At 37.5% G+C, this 23,692-nt stretch overlaps 1 pseudogene; it reads right to left on the bottom strand.

Moving 5' to 3' along the window:
• Positions 1–200: 200 nt before the first annotated feature.
• Positions 201–3,970, bottom strand: LOC147482426 (tRNA threonylcarbamoyladenosine dehydratase-like; annotated as a pseudogene).
• Positions 3,971–23,692: the final 19,722 nt, after the last annotated feature.

The raw sequence follows: 23,692 nt of genomic DNA, 5'->3' as shown, positions 1-23,692 counted from the left end.
ATTTCTGTGCTATAATTTAACCTTTCTTCATTACACAGACATCCATTGCAAAAAACACATTCTAGTCATAATTAAGTATAAACAAATCTTACACAAGAGGTCTAATATAAATATATAATAAATACTTAAATAGTAATGAAGGTAGTACAAATTATGTAATAAATACTTAAATACTTAAATAGTAAATAGTACCTCATCATCTAGGTACTAGACAGAGTATGTATACCAGGGTCAGACGACCAGACAACATGTTGCATACAAATCATGTTCTATCATCAACCAACAACAACAAAGAGTTTTCATGGGAAAGAAAATGCTTAAAATGAGCACAAAACATTAAATTTCCACACCTGAACTTGCGCAGATGTTCCATATATGATCTCCTCATGTTCGATAAGGCGTTGATGAAGAATTCGATAGTGATCCAGATCCAGGTTCACTATTGGCTCTGTTTCGACATGCAATTCCGTAAGCTCTGTCACTACGTAGGATACCATCACCTGTCCAAAAATTGCGGGAATGGTTCCTAGAACGGGAATAATGCGGACTCACGAAACACGGATCAATCTGATATCAAAATTCCCAAGTTACAATATCAAAGCTAAAGCACTTAACAATTACAACATGTAAATTTAATGAGAACCGGATGACAAAATATGGAAGCACGCACTTATAAAACATTGGTCACAGAAATGCTATAATAATATGATAATGAAACGGACACTTCTGAGAATGTTATTGACCTGAATACTTGATAAATTGACTTTTAGTAATTAATTTTCTGGTTTTGTGTTCAGTTGATTTCAAACATAAGTATGCTTAGTATACTTGTTTTAAGTATCTGTTAACATTTCATAGATGCTCACACAAAAAATATGAAGGCTATACAAAAGAAGATTGTACTTCAATCTAGATTGACACTTCTATCAAAAGCATTTCCATCCTTTGTGCAAACATGTAATGTTTCAAAGATAATTAAATACACAGTTTCCAACATAAATTTTCAATTTTCAGATCAATGCATGCCTCGATCTCGATACAATCAAGTATGATCGAATCGCTTTTAAAAGAAGAAAATTGAGAGACTCTAACAACAACTAAAAGCAAAGTAAAAAATGATTTAAAAGTCAGTCACTTGTCCTTAAAATCTAAAACAATTTTTTATTCGTACTTTTCAGTTCCTTTCGTGGGAGTGACTAACAATTCACATGTGGCATGACGGCGGAATGCCAAATTTTATCTATAGATCTTACAATTGCATATTTAAAAGATGAATCGGTTTACTTAGTTTTAAAAACAATGTTACTATATTATAATTAATATTGACTAGTATATATGAGATACTCATATACCTATATAGTCCACTGTAAATCCAGATTGAGACTCCACTAAAAAAAACAAATATATAATGGTCATAAGAACAAATAGGAAAGTAACTACCAAAGGAAAGAGAGAGAATAAACCTAGAAATCCCAGTGCAAGCATAAGGTATTCACCTGATAATCTGAAGGATTTTCTTCATTGCCGATGATAGAACCCTTAAATGGAAGCGACTTTACTTTGGGTTTCTCTAATGAAAAGACCACAAGTATTCCACCTTCAATACCCGTGATCCTTCTTCAAACGGTATCTTACCTGAGAATAACATTTTCATTGGAAAACCATACAAACGCTTGCCAAATGAAAAATGTTTTCCAAAACAATGTGATGGAGAGTGTCGTAACTTATATGGGTGGGTCATGCATTTTTTTTTGATGTTGTATTTTGTGGACTGCTCAAGTACCGAGGGCAAAATGTGTTTTTTCCTCTTAGTAGATATAATTAAGATGTGGGTCGTTTTGAAGACAGGGAAGTACACAGTTATCATGTACAAGTCTTCTCTTTCTCATGGTTGGTTAGGTAGCAACTACATGAGTACATGATATATTTGACAATAACTTTACCAACCATAGTCCTAATTTTTTTGTGAATAATATGAATATATACAATGCTGAAATGTAGTACACATTTTACTTATACTCATGTAGTAGCAAAAGATAAAAATTCTTAAAACAAAGATAGCGTTTCCATTATTAACCGAGGGAAGAATAATACAAAGGCGAGATAGTGGGTCGTTTTATCGATTCTCTTAAATCAGCAACTTCAATTCTTGTTGGGTCTGCTCTAGCCCGGCACCGATTCTTGCAGAGATGACTTTCAAACCCCCCGTGTACACATGCAGCAAGAAGTGCAACTGTAAAAACAACCTATCAACCACTAAAATGACAATAAGATACAAAATCCATACTTGATTGGGTTACATAATGGGATTCAATCACCCACATTCTAGTGTACTACAGCTACGTCCGAATGAGCCAATTATTTTACAAAAACACAAGTACATATCCAGCCAAATCAATCAGTCCGGAATTCCAAGTCATAACAATTTCAAACAAGGATAAAACAGAATTGGGTTTTGGTCGATTAACGATCCATTTCTTTGCGGGCGAAACAATTGGGAATTAAGCAAGGATATAATCAGATATGCCAATACTTAATACACGCATAACGAAATCACTAATATATGAATAGCTCTCGAAGCGGCCATCGTCTAAACTCTAAAGGTGCTCAACTTTAGATAGAAAGTTTTCAAATTTTAATTCCTATTTTGGCAAAACAACTTAGCAATCGATTGGGGTACAAATACAACTATATAAAGGACTACTTAACACTTAAAGTACATGCATGTGTCCGCGTGCCCACTAACATCCCTCGACACAAGGCGATCTTTGCGACGGGGCTCACACTTTGTCAAATCCTCACGATGGGCTTAAACCCGTGAAGTGTCATGAGCACGGAGGCATTCTTTTGGTGAGGCCCGCAGTACATGTGGATGGGACCTTTCCTATAGACCCTGTTTACGATTATACGTTGAGATTTTCTAGATACAAAAGTCAACATGATGTTGGATCCCCGAGCACTCACATCATATCAGCATACATAACCCGGAAAGGGCAAAGCTTAAAAGGGAAAGGAAAGCGAAAAAAAACGGACATATCTTGGGTGAAGCCCCACATAAGGCGACTTAAGCTGATGTGCTTTTCAAAAAGCTTAGGTACATGGCTAGAATAGTATATCCACCGGTATATGACAGCAAATATTACCTTTGTATCAATATTATCAATACAAATCCGAACAAAATCAGGATGTCATGAAAGAAGTTCTTCTCGCAGCCGATCGCGTCGAACAGTTGCACTCTTGCATCTATTTGGCTCTCTGGAAATATTGTTGAAAAGTGCTTTCAAGGCAGAGTGCTTTTGGAATTCCAACATCTTCCCTCGCCGCCACAAAGATGTCGATTTAGTGATGAAAGTGATACCTTCTCAAGTAAACATAAATTAGTATGTATAATATCTAAATAAAAGTAGTATGCATGCATACGAAATTAGTATGTGTAATATCTAAATAAAAGTAACATAGACAAGGTAAGGTACCTGATCAAAATCCACAAGGAGGAGCCTTCCAACCCCTGATCTCAAAAGCATGGAAGCCGCATGGCTCCCAACTCCTCCAAGACCTATGATTATAACAAAGGACTCTGTCACTTTCGCTGAGATTCCGGACCGAAAAACTGGATATTCCTAACAACGAAAAAAAAAAGGTTGAGCAGGGCTTTTCGTGAATAGTTAGAGATGGTGGCGTCTATGACCCGGTTTTCTCATTTCCTTCTACATAAAACATATTTGCTTAAGTTATTTTGCTCTCAAGTCTTAATTCTTCGGTTTGTTCGGGAAGCAAAACATACCGAACAAAAGTTACTCATACAACACTACTAAGTGGAAAATTTCTAAATCGATATATCATAACCAGTATATCGATTTTAACGAAAAATAGAAAGAAAGAAAAGATTTTGAAACAAAGATAATATATACCTAGTAAGTTGTTCAGAGACAATTTCGTCACTTAGGATGTCCAAACCAATTTGTCCCATTCAGTAGCAACATCACAAGCCCTTCTAATTGTCTCCAATGTGCACTCTTTCATGTCAAATACCAACCGTGCACTCGACACACAATTAGACCAACAAGTTATAGTCGGAAGAACAATGTTGCATCATATAATAAGACACTCCATTTTGTACAAATTTTATGTGGTTTGGGTCATTTAAAATTTTAACACATCGTACCACTTTGTTGGATTCCAAGACAAGTGTCCATGCAATTGTTACGTTGTACACTATGCAATGTGATAAATTTCAAGCAGTCAAATTAAATTTTATAGTAATGCAAGCATACTTACTGATTTGTTTTAAGTAGTAGCTTTGTTCTTGCTCTATTTTACAATTGCAAGTTTTTCGGTAAAATAATAATAATAATGATTATAGGAAAGAAAATGTAAAATATAATAAGTTAGTTAGTTTACTTTACCTTGAAAATGTAAAATAACCTTTTTATATTTGTTTCCAAATTTTTCTCTGGAAAAATCGCCTTTCATTTTTTCTTCATAACAATTCCATCGAACTTCGGGGATCGACAACTCGTTTTGCCATCTCCATAGATTCTCCAAACCAACTCGTCTTGGTTCACTCTAACCGAAGTTACAACCGAAGTTAGAATCACATTACTGAGCCAAGAGCGATTCACTCACCAAATAGTATTCTCCGTAAGTCCATGAAGTAATAATGGACGAGATTCAGGCCAAAAAAACATAACAAATTTTCCAAGTCATAACAAAAAAACAAGTATTTCAAGTATTAAGAAGAAAGAGAATTCCCAAATGTAAGCTTTAAATTACCTGTTCATTAACTTACCAATCTAAGAAAACAGGGTTTCTAACACTATCAATAAAAATCCAGTCCAAACCATTGTCCCTAACTCTGTAACTCCCAAGTAAGAACAGTGTAAAACCACAGTGATTCAGATCTGTGTTCTTTTTTGCAAAGAAAGAAACTAGATCTGGAAAAATAAGTAGAAAATAAAACCCTAAAAAATTGATTTTCTAGTTATAAACAAATTTGAATGCAAAGGATTTGTACGGATTCAAGGATTTGGAGAGAGAGAAGTAAAAATTTGAGGAGTGCGAGATCGGATCTTGAAATGCGGCGGTGAGAGAGAGAAAGAGAGGAGAGAAAGAAAGTTATGTTTTATACTTAGACCGAAATAATAGAGCGGCGATTTTTTTTTGTTTCCCTATTTCGCGAAATTTTAATTTGTAACACTTATCTAACGATTTTTAAGCGTTAGTAATTAATTTATGAAATTCACCCAAATAAACCAACGCTTTTCAACATTGCCAACGCTTATTTAACGTTAGTAAATTGCTAACGGTAAATAACCGTTGCAAAGCAAAAAAGGTGTGTGTTACAAATATCCTATTATGGTGTAGTGGGTAGGAGCACAGACGGCGCCAAATATGTTTCAACAAGATTTGTCAAAACACACCAGTTGAGGGGTCGGAAGTAATGTTTTTTGGAGATGGTGAAGGAGATGGTTGTTGGGGAAATATGAGACTGGACTTCAGTGTGAAGTTGCCTACGTACCTAAATGTATTGCTTGGGATCAAGTCTCGATTGTGTAGTTTTGGAAAAATGATGAAGGTTGGATTTTATAGGTAGGATTGGTGATAGTTACTTTCTCGTTCTCCAATATTCCAATCGTGGGATGAAGTTGGAGAACTGACAAGAGAACTGTCAAATCGTGGGATGAAGTTGGAGAACTGGCGGGAGAACTGTCTGATAAAATGCTCTTTATACAAGTTTATTGTTTTCAGTTACTTATTTTCTTAAGTCCGAGGTCCACAGTCCAAAGTCCAAAGTCCAAAGACCCAAGTCCAAAGTCCAAAGTCCAACGTCCGTATAGTCGTACGTTTTAGTCAAGTTACCTTACTCACGTGGGTTTGGTAGGATAGGTCGAGTAAGGGATCGTCCAAACCTTAGGGCTCGGAAAAGGTTCACAACTGGAATTACAACTTTTGGTGAGTAGGATTTTAGGTTTTTTAGTTGGTTTTAATTAAATGAACGGTAATGCAAATAATGTAAATTACTACGGTGATTATATGTAGATAAAGCAAAATAGAGAAACAGGGAGAGAGTTAATCATACTTATGCAAGAATCATTTTTTAACAGTTAATATTACCACACCACTATATCTCTAATTCGTCTCGTGTTCGGAGACGACGTCGAGTATTGATCCCTAGCGCATGCCCACATCTCTGAGCCGCATCACACTAGCATAAGGAGTTGAACTAATATTTCATCTCTGGAATATCATTTCAGCTCCTGGCTCAATTCCACATCAGCTGGACAAATTGGAGAGCTGTCTGACACCATAGAGTTACGTGCGAGACATTTTGGGTTCGGGAAGGACTGATGCTCGAGCATCGGCACTAAATTTATCTGATCCTCGATCATTTTGGGACCGGATGTCTAATCTATGCCTAATTCCTAAGTAGCGATTCTAGAATATTAACGAGTCAATCCGGATTCTCACACGAGAAGCATAACCCTCCCCCTGAGGGGGGGGGGGATTAGCTCATGGTGATTGAAGGAATAATAAAACTTGCTGTAGACATTAAGTAAAGAAATGCAGGACAGGAATTAAACTAGAAAATAAATGACTGTTATTAAGGGTAAAATGACTTACAGTATTTAAGCTTGGAAAGTAAATGACGGAATGTAAGTGCTGAATTAAAACTAACTACTGCTAAGCAGAAGCTAGAGCATAAAATGCGGAAGGAAAATATATGAAGGCTACCCCCTCATATATATAGGCTGATGTCCCGTGAATGATTTAATTGAGTTTTGGCCTTATGCTAATTGAAACGTTCAAAACTTTGATTGTTTTTATCTGTTTTAATTTTGTCTTTTACCTTATTAAGGTTTCCTCCTTTAGCTAATTTCAATTCAAACCACCTGGTTTGAATTGGTACGTGTCTTCTATATTGCGAGGTGGCACCAAATTAAAACCATCACTTGCCACCTGCCTATGCTGACTCGTCATGCCTTCTGGGCCCGTAGAGTGGGTCCACTTAGTATGTCCAGTGGTGGTGCCGATTTTGGCATTTTTACAACTTTCTATCTTTGCGTAGAATTTGTCGCCCTAGTCGCTCTGGCAGTTCACTAGCCAACGTCGGCACCCCGATTTATCCGATTTGAGCTTCGGAAGTTTGCTGCTTCTTTATATGTGGACCCGTTCTGTAACGCCCGTATTTAAAATATGTATTTTTCTATTTATTAATTAATTAAATTATTTATTTAAAAATCAGCTGGATTGGATTTGGACATGTGGGCCTGATTTTTTGGGCCCGAGTCTGTGTTGGGCTTGGGTTTCGGACCCAAGTATATAAACACATTGTTCTAGAAAATAGGGTTCATGGAGAATAAAAATAATGAAAATGGAGGCAGAGCTTGAAGCTCGTTTGATGGAGTGTTGGAGCGCGACGACTCGGACTCGGAGAAATTTGTAGGAGCTGTGGATACAAGTGAGTAGCTATTTTTGCTATTTCACCGAAAGTTATAGTTTTCGTATATCGGTGTATAGGTTTCTGTTATTATCATTCGTCCTATCATTGTTTAAAATTGATAAACTGTCGTAGTTATAAACGAGTGAATCTGAAACTATGTGGTATGGACTGTTGAAACTTCATGGGCGTTAATGGCAGAAAGCCCTCTACCAAGAAATCGCCAGTCCAATCTTATGTAACTAGTATGGTTGTTTTTTTTGTTTTTGTGGTTGACTGATAGTGGGGTGACGGATTGGTGGTGATGGGGGGCGGTTTTCTTGAAATTTCTTTGAAGCTCAAGCTCAAACTTGTTAATGGCGGCCAAAGAATCAATGAGGGGTTTTGATGGAATGGTTTAAGGTATTGTCGTGATGTTGGTTATTGGGTGTGTGAGGGTTGAGTGGGGCTTGATAGTAGTCTTTGTCCGCCGGGCTTATGGAAGTCGCCAATGGCGGTGGCGAATTGGTGGTCATCGCATTTTGGTTTTTAATTTGAGTTGGGGGCTGGAATATAGACTAAAATCGATGGGTTATGGTTGATTGTAGTGTGTGAGGGTGGTAGATGGGAGCTGTCGAAGCTCTGTCGAAGCCATTAATGGCGGCCATAGATTTCTCAGATCTAGTTTTGGAGAAGATGGTGGGTTAGGAGTTGGGGTTTTAGCTTTTGGTAAAGTTGTAGGGGTTTTTGCAAGGATTAAAACCGATTAGTTTAATTGGGTGGTCGATTGGAATAGTGGTGGCCGGATTTGGTGGTGGTGGAGAACTGCTGGAGGAAGGAGATGACCGGATTTGGGCTTGGGCCTGGGTCGGTTTCTTTGGGCCTAAACCTTTTGTTTGGTTGGGCCAAAATTCTAATTTCATGTGGGCCGGATTCTAATTTAGTTTGGTTGGGCCGGTTTTTAGTTAAGTTGTTATTGGGCCGGACCAGTTCAATTAAGCTTGGACCAATTTGGTTTAGTTCTATGGGCCCGTTTCATTTGTTTTGATTGGGCCGGTTTCAGTTCAATTTTCGGGCCGAACTCAGTTGTGTTTTTGGGCCAGTTTCTAATATTGCTTGGGGCCAGTCCATAGGACTTAAAATAGATCTAATTGGGTCTTTAAATGTGTGGACTTTCGGGTTATAAGGTTTGGGCTTGGCCAGTTGGGTCCGAACCATTACTTTGGTCATGAGCCCATGAGCCATGCACCTTTGACCTTAGCCATGAACCATGGCTATGACTATGAACCTGTTGAACATAGAAACAATAGTTTGACCGTTGACTTTGATCGTTGACCGTTGACATTGGACTTTGACTTTGACCATGCCAGTTTGACTTTGACCACGACATGTTGACTTTGACTTTGACCGTTGACTTTGACTGTTGACCGTTGACTGTGGAATGTTGACTTTTTCTAGTTTTTCACATATTTGATTTTATGGACTATTATAATAATAAAATGTTGTCGAACATTATATAACGTTGTTTCTCATTATCTAATTATGATTTGACGTGAGTAGTGTGTAAAACATATATATATTGGGCTTTGATTGTGGACTGTGGACTGTCTAATTGTGTTACGTTTTATGTTGTATATTGTACGGACAAATCCAATGCTAAAATGCTGTAGAAGCTTGTATAAATTGGTTAGTCCTTATCTAAGAAAGATTTGACATTGATGTTGTGTATTTTTGACACGTGCTGAGATAGAAACTGTAGGAGATATATTATTCCTAAAACGCTATAAAAATATATGCGATACGTTTGAAGCAATTGTGATATCATAGGATATATTGAGATGTATATATTAAATGCAATAGTTTTGGAGAAATAAATGTATCACCGCTCCATTATTATATATGTGATGAGGTAGTATAGCATTGAGGAATATTTGCCCACGGGAGTGTGGTGTAGTGCAATAATATATTGGCACGTGAAAGAATGAAATTAGTTATGAGATATATTCGAGACATTTCTAAATATTGTGGCTTAGTGCAATAATGTATTTGACATGCACGTGATATAGTGAAACGTTTATGAGTCATAAATGTATGACACCTGAATAAATTACGTAACGAAAATCCTAGAACCTGACTACCACAACTCATGTGATCTGCCCTGTGTGGGCGTATTTGATATATAAGATGTTGTATATGTATGAGATGTTGATTGACCCATGTGTTGGGCAATCAGAGCGAATAGTGGCTTGATATATAAGATGTTGATATATAAGATGTTGTATATATATGAGATGTTGATTGACCCCTGTGTTGGGCAATCGTAGCCAAATAGTGGCTTGATATATAAGATGTTGATATATAAGATGTTGTATATATATGAGATGTTGATTGACCCATGTGTTGGGCAATCGTAGCCGAATAGTGGCTTGATATATAAGATGTTGATATATAAGATGTTGTATATATATGAGATGTTGATTGACCCATGTGTTGGGCAATCGTAACCGAATAGTAGCTTGATTATTCCGTTCGCAAATATTGGAACGAGACGCGCGATATTTTATGCCGAATAGGGGCATTACTTATATAATGGCTTCCGTGTGAGGATTTATCTGGTGTGCGGCATCCCGCTCAGGGTGGTTACGCACGGAGTGGTACATTATATAAGAGGAGGCATGTGGATGTACATGTTCGGCGTTGGGTAGCGATTGTGGTAGTCAGGGAAACTAGGTAAGACATAAATACGACGTGAATTTTAGGGACACACAAAGAAAGTCTAAACTAATATAATTATGGTAATATGTTAGTAAATGATATATCTCTAGATAGATGATTGTATATGTTTTGCTGGTTAGTAGTTTAGTTAGAACCTAAGGCGCCTCGTGGAGGAACTAAATGCCTTTTTATTATGCGTATGGTATGTTGTATTAGTTGTTGGAAGTTAAGGCGCCTCAGTGGAGGAACTACCTGCCTAGATTATTGTACTTAAGGATGTTGTATTAGTTGTTGAAAGTTACGGCGCCTCGGGGAAGGAACTAAACTGTCATTATGGATGGTGTACATATATGTATAATTATATTTTAGATTTTAGAGCTACTCACACCAGCATTTTTATAATGCTGACCCGATTTGCATGTTTGCTTATCGGGTGTGTTCATTCAATGAACATAGTTGATAAGTTTTGACAGGTTTAGTGTTGAAGAAGGTTGGCTGCTACTTGTGGTTTGCGTTAGCATTGCATTTTAGGATGTATTTTGTTTTCCCTTAAGGTGATATAGATTTTCAGTCTAGACAATGTATTTGTACTTTCATTTGTAATTTTAAATAAGGAGTTATTGAAAAGAGATTTGTAACCTAATCTTATTTGTAAATTTTTGTAATGAAGAGGACATTTGTTTAATTGAAATTTTTATTGGTTTTTAATTATCCGCATATTTAAAACTGTTTATGGGTTTTTGGAAGTTGAGAGTGCGTCACACCTCGGAGATCGAAGAGTTAGGAACAAATAATGTTTTTCCACTCGGCCGAATTCGGGTGTGACACGCTCGCGACCAGTTACGTTCTTTTGGAAACTTCGGCTCTAGTCAGGCTCTGTTGGGCTTCACTAGGTTTGAGTAGGAAACTTCAAATATTCTAGTATTCCCGTACTTCGATGCACGTTTTATCATTATATTTATTTTAAATGCGGAAACTTGCAAAAGTACGAAAATATAATTATTACATGATTATTAAACACATAATCGACCAAAATGCTATGTCTCTCGGGGTTTAATATTACAGTTTTGGGTGCTTATCACACCACCCCCAAACAGCATTTTGCTTGTCCTCAAGCAAAGAAGAGACATCAAAATGATAAGTGGTAAAAAATGTGTTGTCCTAAGCTAAATCTCATTTCGCAGAGTGTGGTTGCATTGACCGTATGCAACAAGGCCTTGAACAACTAGGAATTCCCTAGTGGATGAGTTATAGCCTCGTGAGAGTTTTTCAGAGAAGATACTCACAAACTTCATTTATACTACAACGACTCAGTAACAAAGGTTTGTTTCCTTAATTAATCTCAGGTATCTAGACATCTCACTAGCAGGGGAAACAATGATTTTATTCTTTCGAAATTCAAGTTAATATACATACAATAATCGAAACATCTACGTATGAGCATGCATGCAGTGATATAATATTGAAATGTACGAGCAGGGCCGTTTCTGGATCCTTTGGATAGCGTCCTTAAGTAGGTTCTCACAGGTATGTGTCGAAACACAATTTCTCTCTTATTTTTCTACTCAAGCTTGGCTATCTCCAGTGTGCAGTGGGCACACGTTTCCTCACATACTCAATGACAGTCAGAGGAGCCGAGGTTGAAAAGTCACAACTGCTACTTATTATCACACTATCCTACTCCTAATTGAGTTAGAGGTCTTTATTAGGTGTTATGGGGCTTAGGTGGTAGTGTAGAAGAAAATGGAATGGAAAATTCAAAAATGATAAGTATGAGAGAATAAGGTCTTCGAGATATTTATACTAGAGAAATCTTTTTTTCTTTCCTGCTTCTAACATGGGTTTCCATACTTGGCTTTTTCAAGCTTTTATATTCCCTTTGATTTTTTGGGGGAATTCTAACTTTGATATTTCTTTTGATTTTTGAAAACATATTTCTATTTTTCTTTTTTATTTCTTCTGAAGTAGGTAACTGATTTTGATTTGTGACAAGGTTTTTCTCTTCAATTTTCTGCACTTCATCCTATTTCTCATACTCATCATCTAGGTAGGTGATAAGCACCCAAAAGTGTATTATGAAACCCCATTGAGACATATAAATTTGGTTAATTATGTGTTTAATAATCATGAAATAAATATGTTTTCATACTGTTGCAGGTATTTGCAGTAAACATGGAAATATTGGTTAAACCTGCGATAAAGCACGAGGAACGGCGTACATATGAATTCTTCCAAATCCGCAGAGAAGCATCAAACTTCCAAAGCTCTTACCTCTCGAACCAGGACTCCGAATGCGACAAGAGAGCTGCTCAGACAATCAGGGCGATGAATTCTACGCATAGGCGGGAAGTTGTAAAACTGCCCAAAATACCGGACCGCCACTGGACTGCATATGGACCCACTATGCGGGGCCACAAGATTGGATGAGTCATCAATCATGGAGCATGTCAAGACAAAAATAACAAATTATTGGTGCAAAGTTGACACCTTGCATGTAATAAATTAGATTAGGTGTTAATAGTGAAAAAAAGGCAAGGTGTCACTTTGTTTTAATGTGGTGGATAAAAATGAATTAATGTGGTTTGATGATTCACGTGGGAGGAAATGAGATTTCTCTCAAATGGAGAAGAAATTAGACAAGGGTGGGGGACACTCCATTTACTCCCTTGACTTATTTTCCTCACATGGCATTATTTTAGTTCCTTAGTGAAAAAAATCATAAGTTAGTTTTTAGTTTTTGTAAGAAGCTTGTAATAGTTTTAATGGAGGAAACACTTGTTTTCTTCTAGAAAATAAATATATCAGTGAGTTTGATTGTTTATCTTCTTCCTTTCTCTCTCTCTCTCTCTCTCTCTCTCTCTCTCTCTTTTGTGTTTTTTTTTAGTTTATAAATCTTTGTCCCAAGGATCATGAGCTAACTTCCCTTTTGGGGAGTTAATCCAACTCATGTGAGGGTAAATCAATTTTTGTTGGTTTGGTAGGTTGTTAAGAAGAACAACTAGCTCTACACCCTATCCCAAAATGATAGTTGGTGTAGTGTCTAGTTAGGAATCAAAGCAATGAGCTTAGAGATAAGTCATTGTTTAGTTCCACTTGCTAGCATGTGTGAGCTCTTAAGTGAGCCATACATGCTAGGAATCAAATCTTTTCTTCCATTAGGGGCTTGTCTATGAGTCTAGGAAGGATCAAATAACCTTTTTCAAATCAACATCTAATGATAGTTTCACATAAGGAGGATTAACTCTCCACCTTTTCTTTCAAATCTCTATTTTGGTATTAAGTGCATGTTTTCAAACTTTAATGTCTTTCTTAATGTTTGTGTAGGAAGGAAATCCTAGCTTTAATATTATAACCTTACTCCTTAGTTCCCTTAATTGTAACATCCAATTTGTAGTTGTTCTAAACTTTAGGTTAGTTCGAATCCTTATTCAAATTCTATGAAACGAAGATCGTGAGTAAGGAACCTTGAGTGCTTTTGCATCAATTTAGAGAGTTCAAACCTCTAAGTAGTGTTAAACAAGCATATATCAAATGGCGCCGCTGCTGTTTTAAAGCCATAGAACTTGTGCTACAGATCGGAAGTTGCATCAAGGGGGAACCCGCATTCTCTTCCTTCATTTCCTTTTCGTTCGTTTTATATTTTTTTTTATTAAAATTAAGTATTTTTCCCTCGAAATAGACATGTAATCTCACAAATTTTTCGTTCCACTTCCGGTACCAAAAGTTAGGATTGGGAAACAACAATTCCAGGCGATTATAAGAGTGCTGTACAAAATTGAAATCATTCTCAATTAACCGACACACATGCTTTGACCAGTGTCGAAGTCGTGCGGCGCAGCCTAAATATCGCCCCCAGTACTGAAAAATTCGGTAATCCTTTGGGATTAATCGCGTCAACGAATTGAAATGTTTGTTTGTTTCAAGGGCTTAAAAAGCGGAAGCTCTGAGGTTCCAAATTTTCAAGATATTGTAATTTTTTTTTATGTTTTTTTCTGCATGTATGCCATGTATATAGTATTAGGAAAAATTTATGGATTATTATTTACGTATTAGCCTAGAATTATGCATGAATCATGTGAATATGCCTGTGAATATATATATGCGGTTAACTGGTCATGAATTACATATTGATGTATATATACATACAAATGGAACTATTTTGCATGGTTATCTATATATCTATATCTAAGTCACATGTTTAGCATATATATTACCGAATGAGTGATTATTTGCATGTTAGCATCTATAACTTAGGAGTTATACATAGTAATTAGGATGTGTTTTGGTATTTTGGCCATAACTTTGGCTACGGTTCTCTGAATCACGCGTGTGAGCTCAAAAATTATCATTTTGGTATTCGAGGTCAAAATCAACTGTTTTCCCCTCCAAAATTATCATTTTAGAAAATGGTGTTGTTTAATAAGTCGATTTTGTCAAGAAAGAGGAGAACATTCCAACGAGGGTTAAAATATGAGTTGGGTAAGTTGTTTCTAAACCCTACGGGGTAAAGTCGCTCTCTATATGACATTCTTGAATCTCAATGAGTATTGTCGAAAATCGAATTATTATGCAATACAAGAGTCGATTTTAGTTTATGTATAATACCTTGCATGTTTAGTTTTGTCGTATTTATCTGCATTATGTATACTATCTATGAATGCTAATGTATTTCGATACATTATGAGTGATTCAAATTTGCTCATAGCATCTTTGTTGATCGTTACGTAATATCGATTTACAAATTAGCGTGACATTTTTGCAAAGAAGGTAAAAGTGTTGTCATCATCGGGTATATTAACTAGGCGGAGACTATCCAAGCATTAGAGGAGAAACACCGGTCGACAAACCACCGTGATACCAACTATTCCCTTTGCTGAGCCTCCTTTATTTGTAGAGAGAGATACCCTTTTGTCATGCATTAGGTCGTTTTCGAAAGGCACTTCTTGTGGTCGTTTCCGAAAGGCACTTCTTGCAGCGGTAGGAAAGATTGAGAAACACGAGGAGGCTTGTAGAGCTAACCAGCATTGTTTCATTCCTTTCAGTTTTGACACTTTTGGTTTCTTGGCACAACAGTCTGTTGAGCTCCTTAAGAGATTGCAAAAGTTATGGGACGCAACGTAATGGCGGTTGGTTCTAACGAGTTTGTTTTTAGGAGGATAGGATTTGCCATTCAAAAGGACTTTCAAACTTGTTTGCAAAATTATTTGTAAAACTCGTTATCATTATTATTAATAAAAAAAAAAAATTAAAAAAAAAAAAATTAAAATTAATACCGCCTTTGCATAAATTTTAATTCCATAAATCTTAAATCATATTCCAATGGTGTCTAGGAAACTTGAAAGATTGAGGTTACTTAATTAGAACCGTGCTTGCACGAAAAGCCTCCCTTATATCTCTCTTGTGACCTGACTGTTGGTTTATGCACACGTATTCCTAGCTTCACTGCTACGTTAGCAGCAGCTTAGGCATATGTTGTTAAACTCTAATGCTTAAGATAATAATAAAATTCGAGTCCTACTAAATTCCTTCTGTAAGTTAGATCTAATTTTATGCTTGCATGAGATTAAGGTCTGGTTCTACTAAAGAAATTGAACATACCTATTGTCGAAAAAAATACGATAAGCAATTGCGTAAGTTTTCACCTAAAAATTGTTCTTCTACTGCTAATTACCTTCATCACAATCCTTCGTCGCCATCAACTTCTGTCATTATGGCCGACGATCCTCCACCAGCAGAGAAGCCCCTCTCGGATTTCTATATCGCATTATGGGAAGGACCTTCTTCCCCGCATTAAACTTGAGGACATTGTCGATGATTTTTCAGATCCCACCAAACGTTTTCAGTTTGTTACCTATATATCATGGTTTGGAGCACGAAAAACCTTACAATCATCATCTTCGGCTTCAACAAGTGGCAACAACATTTCACCATCCAGCCAGTTTCTAAGGAACAACTCTTGCTTCGATTCGTTTCCATTCACTTTAGCGGAAAAGCGTCAATGGCTAGGGAGAACAACAACCACAGTCCATAGACACATGGAATAAACTAGTTCAAGCTTTTATGCTTCAATTTTACACTTTAAGAAAAACAACGAAATGCTTCGAGAAAATTCAATTCTTTTCGTCAAAATCCTCATAAATCCTTTTACGAAGCATGGAGTCATTTTATCGATCTCGTTAGAATGTCCTCATCACCAACTGGACAAAGCTGTCCTTGTTCGTTCATTCTTTAATGGTCTTTCTGATCATCAAAAAGAAACTCTTGATATAATGAACGGCGGTTGCTTCATGGACAAAGGAGCTACTGAAGCTTATACTTTTCTTGAAAAACAAGCGAAAAAAGGTACATACTGGGGTAACACTGAGTCGTCTCGGTCATCAAAGGACAATGTTACAAAGGCCACATCTATTTTTGAGGTAAAACCCGATCCCGAAATAAAAAATTTGATAGAATCCCTAACTAAAAAAGTAGATGCCCTTGCAGTTCAAGTAAACGATCAACTACCAAAACCAGTCATGAACGTTGACACGCCCCTTTGTGGTCCTTTTGTCTTAGTCCCGACCATCCTAATGCATATTGTCCCTTGTTATATGCTTCCCCTACTCAACAATCGGAGGAGGCATGTGCATTCAACATTCCTAATGCACCGTGGAGACAACATCCGAATTTCGCTTGGCGCCAAAATAACCAACAAATGGGGGCTCCTCCAGGTTTCGCTAATCCACCTGTTCGCCCTACCAACAATTTTATTCCATACTGCCAAGGAAATAATCAACAATACCAACAAGGTCAATTTCCAAATAATTCCAATGCTAATTATCAAACCAACCGCAGCCTTATTCCAGCTAATCCAAATCCCAACTATAATCAACAACTTCTAAGCAATAATCGAGAACTACTACGCTTGCAAACCAAGGCCAACCATTACGGATAGGACAAATGAGACTTTCTTGGCTTACATGAACCAACAGTCTCAAATTTTAACGCCTATCCAACAATTACTTCAAAGAATTGGGCAAGAAAAGAGTCAGAAAGGCGTGTTTCCTGCACAAGCAGTTCCAAACCCTAAACCAGCAAACACAGCCTTTGAACTCACCAATGCCCCTGGTACAAGCACCCCCAACCAAGGTGAGGTGCATGCAATCACTACTCTACGATCTGGAAAAACTGTAGACAATCAGATACGTATGCCAGATGATCAACCAAAGGAAAAAGAGGGTTCCAAGGAATCTATTTCTAATAATGAACCTACGGAAGATTCCCCAGATTCAACAAAGTCAACACCTCTGAATGTAGGAAACAAGCAAGTAGACCCCTTTGCCAAATTCCGCCCTAAGGCACCGTTTCCTGCACGCTTGGCAAAGAATAAACCTGATGAGAATTTTGCTGAAATTCGAGAGACTTTTCAAAATTTAACAATCAACTTACCTTTTCTCGATGCCTTAAAATTATTACCAAAACATGCAAAATTTCTGAAAGATATGTGCACCACAAAAAGGAGAACTAATGTTCCTCAACAAGCGTTCCTTACTGAACAGTTTCCCTCCATCACCGAACACAATGGTATAGTAAAATGCAAGGACCCTGGTAGACCAACGGTTCCATGCACCTTAGGTGACAAATACACGGCTACTGCGCTATTAGACCTAGGAGCTAGTGTGAACTTACTTCCATATTATTTATTTAAACAACTAGGTCTTCATGAGCTCAAACCTACCACCATGACTCTACAGTTAGCAGATCGTTCCATAAAGTATCCAAAATGAATTGTGGAAAACGTCCTGGTAAAAGTCCAAGATTTCTTATATCCTGTAGACTTTGTTATTTTGGATACAGAAGTGGCATGTGATTCCATTCCTATTATTTTAGGACGTCCGTTCCTCTCCACTGCTAATGCTCTTATTAACTGTAGAGATGGTTCCATGACCATGTCCTTTGGAAATCTTTCGGTCGAGGTGAATGTGTTCAAGTTGATGAAATAACTTCCAGAGCCTGACATTGATGGTGAAGTCAACAGGGTTGACAGCATTCCGCAAGAGTATTTCACAAACTCTTTTCCTGAAGATGAGGTGTACCAATTTCTTTCCTTTAGCAAATCTAAGTTTGAGGACGATGATTATACACAAGAAGTAAATGAGTTATTAGAGTCAGTACCATTATTTGACCCTACAATAGTGATGTCAAGTAACTTGGATGATCATCAATCTGTTTACTACATGGATGATGACCTCCCTCAAGAATCTTTAATACCCACTCCGCCCACCCCTGATTTAAAATCTCTTCCTTCGGAATTAAAATACGTACAGCTTGATGCCGATGGTTGTCACCCAGTTATTATTTCTTCACAATTGACTGACGATCAGGAAGCACGTTTAATTAATGTCATTCAACAACATTGTTCTGCTATTGGATGGTCCCTCGATGACATTAAAGGCATTGAACCTAATGTGTGCACCCATCGTGATACACCGAAGAAAATGCTAAGACGTCGCGTGAACCACGCGTCGCTTTAAACCCTACAATGAAAGATGTGGTCCGAGAGGAAGTGTTAAAATTACTAGATGCTGGTATTATTTTACCCTATCTCCGATAGTGTTTGGGTGAGTCCCGTACACGTGGTTCCAAAGAAATCGGCATTACTGGCTTGTGCGAACCGATAAAGATGAATGCATTTCCGCCAGATCCCAAAGAAATGGCGAATATGCATTGACTATCGCAAACTTAATGCCGTCACTCATAAGGATCACTTTCCACTTCCATTCATCGATTAGATGCTCGAACTTTTAGCCGGTCATGCCTATTACTGCTTTCTTGATGGTTATTCAGGTTATTTTCAGATAGTCATAGACCCTGCTGATCAAGAAAAGACAACGTTCACCTGTCCATTTGGTACATTTGCATATAGACGAATGCCTTTCGGCCTTTGCAATGCACCTGGTACTTTCCAACGCTGCATGCTTCATATTTTCAGTGATATGGTTGAACGGTTTATGGAAGTATTCATGGATGACTTCTCAATTTATGGAGATTCTTTCGATAGCTGTCTATCAAATCTTGAAAAGGTCTTTACACGTTGTGAAGAGAAAAACCTTGTTCTTAATTGGGAAAAATGCCATTTCATGGTTACTAAAGGAATAGTTTTAGGACACATCGTTTCAAAGGACGGAATCGAAGTCGACAAAGCTAAGATAGAAAAAATTGCTTCACTTCCTATACCAAAAACAGTTCGAGACATTCGCGCATTCTTAGGACATGCAGGTTTCTATAGGAGATTTATTCAAGATTTCTCGAAGGTTGCTAGACCTTTAACCAATCTCCTGCTTAAAGATGCCGTTTTTTATTTCAGTTTCAGTTGCAAACAAGCCTTTGAGATATTAAAACCGCGATTAACTACCGCTCCCATAATTCAACCACCGATTGGTCTAAACCTTTTGAATTAATGTGTGACGAGCGACTATGCTATAGGAGTCGTACTAGGGCAACGGAAGATAAGCCGGTTGTCATTTACTATGCGAGTAAAACCCTTTAATGAAGCTCAACGTAACTATACCACCACCGAGAAAAAGAGTTTCGCCGTTGTATATGCGTTAGATAAGTTTCGTCCTTACCTAGTGGGTTCTCCAACTACTATCTACATCGACCACGCGGCACTTCGTATCTATTAGCAAAAAGATGCAAAACAAAGGTTGATCCGATGGATTCTCCTTTTGCAAGAGTTTCTTGTCGAAATTAGAGATAAAAAGGTAGCGAAAATGTGGTTGCGCACCAATTATCAAGACTTGTCGATTGATGTTGATATCGACATGAACCTATCGTGATTCCTTTCCGGATGAACACTTGTACTCTATTTTTTCGTCCCCTTGGTACCGACATAGTAAATTACTTAGTTACCGAGGAAGTCCCTTTATCTTGGTCTCAGAATGACCGGAAAAAGTTCTTATCCATTGCGGAAATTCTATTTCGGGATGATCCCTACCTCTTCAAGTATTGTTCGGACCAACTAATCCGCCGTTGCATTCATTCGACCGGGAACACAACGATGTGTTATCCTTCCGCCATGAACAATCTTGTGGTGGTCATTTTAGTGGTAAGAAAACTGCGCCAAGGTTCTACAATGTGGTTTTTTATTGGCCAACACTGTTTAGAGATGCACATGAGCATTGCAAAGCATGCAATCGCCGCCGCCAGTTAGGTCGCATTACTCAATGCAATATGATGCCCTTAAATCCCATTCTAATTGTGGAAATCTTTGATGTATGGGGCATCGACTTCATGGGTCCATTTCCAAATTCTCATGGCTTCCTATACACATGTAGCAGTTGACTATGTGTCAAAATGGATTGAGGCATTGGCATGTCGTCCTAACGATCATAAAACGGTCGTTTTGTTCGTAAAAGAAAATATTTTCTCGATTTGGTATTCCAAAAGCTATAATTAGTGATGGGGAAAACATTTCTGCAATAAAAATTTTGAATCATTAGTAAAGAAATATGGAGTCACGCGACAAGGTGGCAACTCCGTATCACCCTCAAACCGATTGGTCAAGTAGAAGTCTCTAATCGAGAAATCAAATCCATTTTGAAAAAACTGTCCAATCCATCTAGGAAAGATCGGTCTCTACGATTATCCGATGCCTTGTGGGCATACGTAAGCGACTTTTAAGACACCTATAGGGATGTCTCCGTGATCGCCTCGTTTTTTGGAAAACCTTGTCATCTGCCGGTTGAACTTGAGCACCGCGGCTCTATGGGCCATCAAAAGCCTCAATTATAACACTAACGTGGAAGCGCTTAAAAGAGAAAATTGTAGTTAAATGAGCTTGAGGAAATTCGAGTGATGCCTATGATCTCAAATCCTATAAAGCCAACATGAAAAGAGTGCATGACAAGCACATATTGAGAAAAGAGTTCAAAGTCGGTCAAAAAGTTTTGATGTACAACTCAAGATTACACATTTTTCCGTGAAAATTAAAACTCGATGGTCCGGTCCTTTCATCGTCTCTGCTGTCACCCCCTTATGGGGCTATCTCTGCGGAAAACGTAAATGATGGTAGCGAATTTCAAGTAAATGGCCGCCTTTAAACATTATCATGAGTTGCGCTCCCGATGTCAAAGAGACTCTACTCAATGATCCAGTCTACACAGACTAATAGATTCGCTGGTGTACTTCTTTCCATGTATTTAAACAGGAAAAGTATGCCATTAGGGTAGCCGGGCCCTCTTCTATTTTCTTTTCTAAAAATCCCTAGAGTGTGTGGTTGCAAGCGCCGGAACCTTAGTTCACAAAAACTCTACTTCAGAACTGAGTATAAATGTCTTCTGATAATCGAGCAAATGTGCCTTCTGGAAAACAATGGGTACCAAAAATTTCAAATCCTTCTTTTTCTTCCCTTTTTCTATTCTCTTCCTCGCGAACTCCAACTCATCATTTGGTGTAAATCTCACCCATCTCGAATTGGAAATGGTCGTAGTACTTTTTGCGAAAAGTTTACGGGCTTAAAAAGGATGGGGTGGTGTATGAACCGCCAAACTCCTTTCTGTCCCGTGTCTTGATCTTCTATCCGAGATGAGCCGGTATAAGGTATATTATTGTCCGACACCAGCTCAAAGCGGGATAAACTTTCGTCGTCGTCCGTTATTCCCACGGGTTGGGAATCGTCTTGAGGAATCGGCGTTAAAAGACTCACAATCGCCTTCTTGAGGATCTCGACGTTAAAAAGACTCACAATCGTCTTGAGGATCGACGTTAAAAGTCTCACATTCGCCTCTTGAGGATCTGACGTTAAAAGACTCACATTCGTCTTGAGGATCTGACGTTAAAAGACTCACATTCGTCTTGAGGATCTGACGTAAAAAGACTCAACATGTATATACTCGTTCTTTTTTAGCACCCAGAATGGTGCCCAAAGAGAGTCGTGATATGCACCATCGGAATTTCCTAGTTCGTACGGGCAATGGTTTCCACGAGGCCAACCCGATCGATTTTTATGTGGATGTTTCGGGCGGTTTGAGGCTATACCATATGTACTAAGGGTAATATTATTATTAGACCATTGCACATTGGTCAAGGATGGCACCGCCCCGAACCCTAGGCCCCCAAAACATAAAAGATAAGCCCACCGTCTGGCTGGATTGGGGTTCGCCAGCCGACATGAAAGTTGCCCGAAGTTAAAATTTGTTGTGATGTGTTGTTTTATTTGGATTTCGGTGTTGTTGACACATTCTTCTCGACTTGTACATTTGTATATAAAAGTGTAAATAAATAAAAACCAAAAAAAAAAAGTTTGAATGTGATTTTTTCATATTCTAGTGGATGACATTTTTAATGCTGATCGTTTCGATATCTCATCCGTTCAATTTGGAGTTGAAACGAATCGAATTTCCACGTTTGAAATTTCAGAACATTTCGGAAAATAAGTGGGAATTTCTGTAATTCATTTGTGCTTGGGCCAAAATTTTGACCCAACCCAAAAATAAAAATCCGGGTATAAAGCCCAACGGCCCGATCCAAACGGTCGATGCCAACGGTCGATGCCCAACGGTCGAAATCTACTTATAAATACAACTCTCCTTTCCACTTTCACTCATTCCCTTCTCTCACTCTTCACAAATTCTTCTTCACAAATTTTCAATTCCTTGAACATAATGAATCAAATAGACCGATGGGAAAAGGAGCAACGCGAATGGGCTATCACATTAAGCGTGATAACAGTGTTTATTATTATTCTCTTGTCACTCATGCATAACATGATCCAGAACATCTAGATCTATGTAACCGTTTTTCTTTTTTCTGATTTTCATTTTGTATATTAGTATGGTGTGTTAAATAATTCTCACACATTTGTATGCGGTTACGTATTATTAAATGGAGAAGTTCCGTATTAAATATTTGTGTATATTAGTTGTCTTTTCCTCTCTAAAAAAAAATAATAATAAAATAAAAAAAAATAAAAAAAATAAAAAAAAATATAAATAATAATAATAATAATAATACATAATAATAATAAAAAAATAAATAATAAAAAATAATAATAATAATAATAAGTAAATAAATAAACAAACCATAACAAAGATAGGCCATCCAAAACTCACCAAAATAATTAATGGATACACATGGTGTTCAGAGAAAATCGCGTATGCTACAAGGTACATATAACACTTGTCACACATGCAGCTCGATTATTCTATCCATATTCTATTACTGAGTTATGATCATCATTTCTGAAATTACGTGTAAGTCTAACTACCCTGTGAAACTTTCCTCCGTATTTTCTAACATTAAACCATCTCATTCATTGTATTTGGATATCTGACATGACAAAGACTTAATGTGGATCCCCTATGACGCTGTTCATAATCACATGGGTCATTAACTACACTTAGACTCCAGATTGGTCTAGCCTCATAGATTGGCTATAAATCTCTTCTTTTTCAGCCATTCTTATTCATACAATTTTCACTATCCTTCCCTCAGTAATGGCTCAACCAAGAAAAATAACGGCAGAGAATGACTACCTGAAAACTTGCGAAGAGGGCCGGTTTTCTCCTTATTTTGACACTG

This window comes from Coptis chinensis, chromosome 8 (assembly GCF_015680905.1).
Source record: "Coptis chinensis isolate HL-2020 chromosome 8, ASM1568090v1, whole genome shotgun sequence".
Lineage (NCBI taxonomy): Eukaryota > Viridiplantae > Streptophyta > Magnoliopsida > Ranunculales > Ranunculaceae > Coptis > Coptis chinensis.
This window is presented reverse-complemented; position numbering and strand designations above follow the sequence as displayed.